This window comes from Teleopsis dalmanni, chromosome 2, assembly GCF_002237135.1.
Source record: "Teleopsis dalmanni isolate 2A chromosome 2, ASM223713v2, whole genome shotgun sequence".
NCBI classification, from domain to species: Eukaryota; Metazoa; Arthropoda; class Insecta; order Diptera; family Diopsidae; genus Teleopsis; species Teleopsis dalmanni.
The window spans coordinates 204,942,204-204,948,787 of NC_051847.1; positions in this window are offsets into that span (position 1 = coordinate 204,942,204).

Genomic DNA, 6,584 nt, shown 5'->3' on the forward strand with positions numbered 1-6,584 from the left:
ATCCTTTATATGTTTAAAGTTATTGGTATAAAAACTTCTAATTAAACTTTCGAATAAATATGCAAAATGCAGTAATTAGGAAAGAAGAGGACAATGGAACGCATATTAAAATATTTTAATTCTAATTTTTTTTAATAGAATTAATAATAATTCTTAATTACTTTTCTTTTTATTAATAGCTAAACATTTTTTATTACATAAGTAGAAAAAGTAAGTAGAAAAAACAATATATAATAATAAAAATAATAAAAAAATTAAGTTTTAAAATCTTAAAGATTATTAACATATATATAATAAACAAATTATATAAATATAGTTATGAATTTGGAAGTGTAGTAATATATTTAATTTTTATATATATGTAATTCTTTATTATTTATTGTTTTAATGGTCAAATTAGTTTCAGTAATTTTTATATATTAATAATTATTTATTTTTTATTGTCTTAATACACAAATTTTATTTACACATTTCTAAACGAGTTTAATTTATCAAATCAGAAGTTTTTGAATTAGTTTTAAAAATATTTAATTGTTACGGATATTTTAACTATAGTCTATAGTTATCTTCAAAATGATTTCCTAAAAATAATTATATTTATTAAATAGTAATAAATAACTTCTGTTGACAGAATGTTTAATTAAAAAATGTTTCAATAAAACTATTTATGGTAAACATATTTATTCAATTGTTCTTATTAAAAAATACATATTTTCAAATAAAAGCTATTAGCAAATATAAAATAAAATATTTTTTTAATAAATTAAAAAATATTTAATTTTTAATTTTTAATAATTTTTAATTTATTAAGCTCAAAATGTTATGAATATTCTTTTTTAAATTGCTTTTTATAATTAGCTTAAATAATAACAACAATAATAATAAAAATCGATTATTTCCAAAGACCACTGATGAAGAGTACTTGGCAATACTCGAAACAGCGTTGTATGGTCAGCCAAATTTCAATAAATTAAATAAAAAATTTTTGTTTTGCCTTTCTTTGCTATTCGAATCGGTCTAACTTTTAAATAGTTTCTTTCGTCATAAAAAGACACGCCATTATCGGCAAAAAAAAGAAAAAAAATTTACCTTAAAAATTAGAATTATAGGAAATATGAACAATAATATTGTTCAGCTTTTCCTTAACGCGATTAGCGAACTTGTAGAGAAACATTTGCATAGCTTCTTTGTAAAATTGCACCCAAAAAAGGCGCTTTACATATAGTAAGTTAAAAAAATATGCATATCAGATGTCTCTACAAAAAGAATAGCTTTGAAACAAAAATAGGCAAGCTCAAAGATTAACTTTCAAATTGTTGAACTTGTGTTTCCAAATAAAGCTGTAGTTTATAAGCTCGTTCTAATTTAAAGCACGGCAAGTGCTTTGGTTGGTGTCACTAATTAAATAAAAATAAGTGTCAATAAAACCTGGAACTTGAGCATTGAATGTTTGTGCAGCCTTGGCTTCTTGTGGATAAAGACGATTAGTCATCGCTTCTAATTTGACAGGCACGAGTTCTAAGCCTGGCACTTGCAGTCCAAACAAATTATATACGGACTATAAACTAATTAAATAAAAATTCGATTATTTCCAAAGACCACTGATGAAGAGTACTTGGCAATACTCGAAACAGCGTTGTATGGTCAGCCAAATTTCAATAAATTAAATAAAAAACTTTTGTCTTTGCCTTTCTTTGCTATTCGAATCGGTCTAACTTTTAAATAGTTTCTTTCGTCATAAAAAGACACACCATTATCGGCAAAAAAAAAAAAAAAATTTACCTTAAAAATTAGAATTATAGGATATATGAACAATAATATTGTTCAGCTTTTCCTTAACGTGATTAGCGAACTTGTAGAGAAACATTTGCATAGCTTCTTTGTAAAATTGCACCCAAAAAAGGCGCTTTACATATAGTAAGTTAAAAAAATATGCATAACAGATGTCTCTACAAAAAGAATAGCTTTGAAACAAAAATAGGCAAGCTAAAAGATTAACTTTCAATTCGTTGAACTTGTGTTTCCAAATAAAGCTGTAGTTTATAAGCTCGTTCTAATTTAAAGCACGGCAAGTGCTTTGGTTTGTTGTCACTAATTAAATAAAAATAAGTGACAATAAAACCTGGAACTTGAGCATTGAAAGTTTGTGCAGCCTTGGCTTCTTGTGGATAAGCACGATTAGTCATCGCTTCTAATTTGACAGGCACGAGTTCTAAGCCTGGCACTTGCAGTCCAAACAAATTATATACGGACTATAAACTAATTAAATAAAAATTCGATTATTTCCAAAGACCACTGATGAAGAGTACTTGGCAATACTCGAAACAGCGTTGTATGGTTAGCCAAATTTCAATAAATTAAATAAAAAATTTTTGTCTTTGCCTTTCTTTGCTATTCGAATCGGTCTAACTTTTAAATAATAAAAATTTTATTTTAAGAAAATATTTTAGAAATTTATTAAATGAATTTTAATGACTTAAATAAATTAAAAAATAAATAATAACAAATAAACAATAATTTTGATATATGTTATGATATACGTTATATATATATATTTTAAAGCTTTTAAAAATATTATTTCGAGTTTATTTAAAGTTAAGAAATATTGACTACAACTTGCACTTTAAAAATTTAATAAATCCAACGGTCGTTTTGATAACGAATTTTTAATGTAGAATTTATATACCGGAGGCGTATACGTGATATTAAATGCAAGCAGAGTTAACACGCAAAGTAAGCAATTAAAAATTTCACTACACACGCCAACTTCATTTTTCACCCATTTTATTTTATTTATTTTTTTTTTTTGAATTACTTTTTAGATCGATTTTAATTTCGCTTATTTTGCACAATAGCAATAATTTGGCTAATTACTATGAAATAATAATTACACAAAAGAACCGTGTGGATTTGAGCGCCTAATATGCGTTGAAAACCGCCTATTGAACTGTTCGAATTGAAGAGCCACCGACGACTGAGGACATTTCACAATGTACACAATATAATAAATGGCGCCTCTCAGGATACTCAGCTGACTTTTTGTTATTTAGAACAAATCAAGTATTGTTAGCCATCCACAGCGAGCATGCGCCTTTCCGGTACTGTGGTGCTTTCAGAGCGTAGTATCGTGTAGTAAACAGAATTAGGTTAAGAAATAACATGGGCACAAATATCTTCCTATATTATCCAGCCGTGTTATGTTATTATGGTAAAGTATAAAACTTTTATTTACCATAAAATTATTTTTAAGCTTTAAAATCTTAAAATTTTCTCTTAAGATTTTTTATAAGATATTTAATAATCTATTTAAATGCAAAAATAATTGATTTATATGAATCGAAGCATCAAATGTTGGAATCACATATTTCAGCACATTTTCTTTAATCAATGCTTATCATTCTTTTCTCATAACAATTCTCTAAAACAAGCTTTATACATAATTATTCATAAGCACGGAGTTATCTAAACATAAGTAAAATATTGTAAAAATTGAGATTTCGATGGAATATGTATTGTAGTATATTGTTTCTATCTTGCCATTCAGTATAAAGTACAAATCATTCGCATGCCTTCTTTGAAATAACTTAAAGTACTGTATCCTTTCGAAGTAATTTGCAATGACTCTTCTATGCACAGCTAACAATAGCTCGGCTATACTATAACTATAACTAGATGGTAGTTAGTTTTCATTTTGAAAGCGTCAAAATTTTGAAAACTATCCATACAAACAAAATCCTTTTCGTCTCTCAACCGAACAAAAGCCCAAGAGTGACTAATCGCATGATCCTGGTGGCCAATGTACGTCACCAAAATGCCAAAAATAACGAAAAATCTGGGATTTTTCTGTTCGAAGCACATATCTACTAGGTTAAATCTAGTATCACGGCAGTTAGATCCCGCAGTTACAGCTATCTTTACCAAAAGAGATTGACTTCTTAGAGACAATATCTAAGTGGCTGATGTTGAAACGAAATATACGCAGGTGGAATGGCGGTATTCATTCACTTTTAATCAATGAGAACTTTTACGGGTAGTGTAAGCCAAAAACTAGTTAAGATATAAGATATGCTTTGCTTTCCGTCAAGATGGAAGTTATATCCAAACATTTAACTATAATCTGCAAAGGTAGAATTTTTTCTGTGAAGCATATATGAGATCACGAAGCTTTCACAGCAAATAACCACTTAAGATAACTGCTGACTTCTGTAGCGATCAGAATTGATAATTTCTCTTACACTCTTTCTCTTGCAACAGTTTCAATAAAATTCGAGCCTATCACACCTATAGACCAATTATTACACAGCGACATAAAGTAACTTTTGTGAATACAATGGTTTTGCAACAATTACTTCTGGATTTTCGCTCTCCCAGATGGAGCAATTTTGTTTTATGACACAAGCACCAAGTTAAATAGTGTGAAGATAATTTGATCAAAATGTATTTACCACAGCTGATGTTTTTATAATAAGTTATTACAGGATTTTCATGTTTAGCGATTTCTAACTGATTCTTCCTTTAAAATGGCTGCTTCTAAATCAAAACTACAAGAAGGATAACTCTTTACTTCATAACAAAAATTATAGGCTAAATACTTGGTTACTTGGTACTTGGTTATCTTATTTTTCTTCTACTTCAGTAATCCCTGTGGGAATAGGCTCTGCGTCTTCTATTCTTGATGGATGTGATTATTTTCTTCTATTTTGCGTATCGTTTTTTTTCAGTTTACCTGCTCTTGAAAATTTTTCTTCAAATGTTACGCTTCGTTACTTAATAGTTCTTCTGTCCTCGGCAGTTTGAATGGTACCATTTGACTTTATATTGATTAGAAACATATCGTAGTTTTCTCTTATGTTTTATGAGTGTTTTTTATTGTATTATGCCTTTTACAATAAAAAATTTTTTGCACAGTTCTATTAAGATATTTAACTTTTTCGTCTGTTACTTTGCTAGGCTCTTTGTTGTTTCCTGATCAACTTTCTAGTCCGTTTGATAGAATTACTTCAATAACTGTATTGTCGACTTAGAGCTTCATTTTTTTTGTCTACCATTCATTTTCAATAAATTTAAAGTTAATTATCATTGCACGTATGTATATAGGCTCTGCAAACAATTTTATTTTATAATCAGAAGTACATGGACCATATATAGTTTATATAATCGACAAGAACAATTAACAAAGATGTTGTGTTAAAAGTTTTCGAATTTTATTTATTTAAAATTTTTAGTACATCCAAATATTAGATATAATTTATTTTTAAAGATATCTATATATAATGATATATATGATAAACACAAAGCAGTAAAATAAAAAAATATAATATAATAATTAAATATAACTCAAATAAAGTGAATATAATGTGGAATAAGTATTTATGGTGGACTTATAGCAGATCTTTTCATTTTGCATATAAAAATAATAAAAATACTAGTTAATGCCTTAAAAATATGTATAATATAATAATTTTTTAAACATTAAATAACGAAATAACAGAATTTTTTGATTTTAACAGACAACTGTTAAAAACTTATGTCGCGCTAACAGTAGAAGAGAATGTATTGAAAAGCTTTCTGTTTTAAAAGCACTTGTTGCTTACAGTTTGTTGTTGTTTATTGTATATTTTAACAAAGAGTATATTAAATTAATATTTTCTACTACTGAAAAATTAAACATTTCTAAAAAATTTCCACCAAAAGAATCTCATCTCAGCCCAAATACATTACCTTTGCTCAAACAGTTCCAAGTTAAGACTTCAGATCTAAATATGCTGTTATTTTAAATAACAGCCAAAGGACTTGTGTTAGTATCAATTGTATAGCATCTATCAATAGCATTTATAGTATTTTAATATTATTAAACTATTCAAGTGTTTTAATATTATGTTATTTCAAAAATATTTCAAAAAAATAGTTTTTAGTAATTTCTAAAAGTAAAACATTTATGATAACATTTTAACATATTCATTCAAGCAAAAGCAATAAAATAATAATATTCATGTGATCTATCCCGAAAAAGGTCAATAAATAAAAATTACGTGGTCTGAATTTAACATTTTAGCCAAGAAGTAAAAATGTGATAAATTGAAGTAAAAATATGATAAATATGAAAGAGAAAAAACATTATGATTTGTATATTCAATGTTAACAACAGTGTTAAGTCCATAGCACTACATATAGATTTCAATGAGCTAAATCTAATAGACCTTAACCTTACCTTTGATTTTATTGTATACAATCGCATGAATTTTGTTTATGTAAATTTTAATGGAAGTTGAGAACAAAATATAGAATTATATCCATTTAAGTTTATTCATTTTGAATGTAATATGCAGTCAAATAATTCATGAAATATTAAATAATAATATTTTTAATTTAATAAGAATAGAATTTTCACATTTTTATTAAAATAAATTTTAAATTAATGAAAATGCTTTAGATATTTTTGAGGATGTTGACAAAACTCAACGAAACGTCCAGACAAAATCAGTATCACAACAAAAATTGGCGGATATATCAACAAGTTTTCTTTATATATGTACATCGGATACTTTTTTTTTAGATTCAACATCAATTATACCTTTGAGATA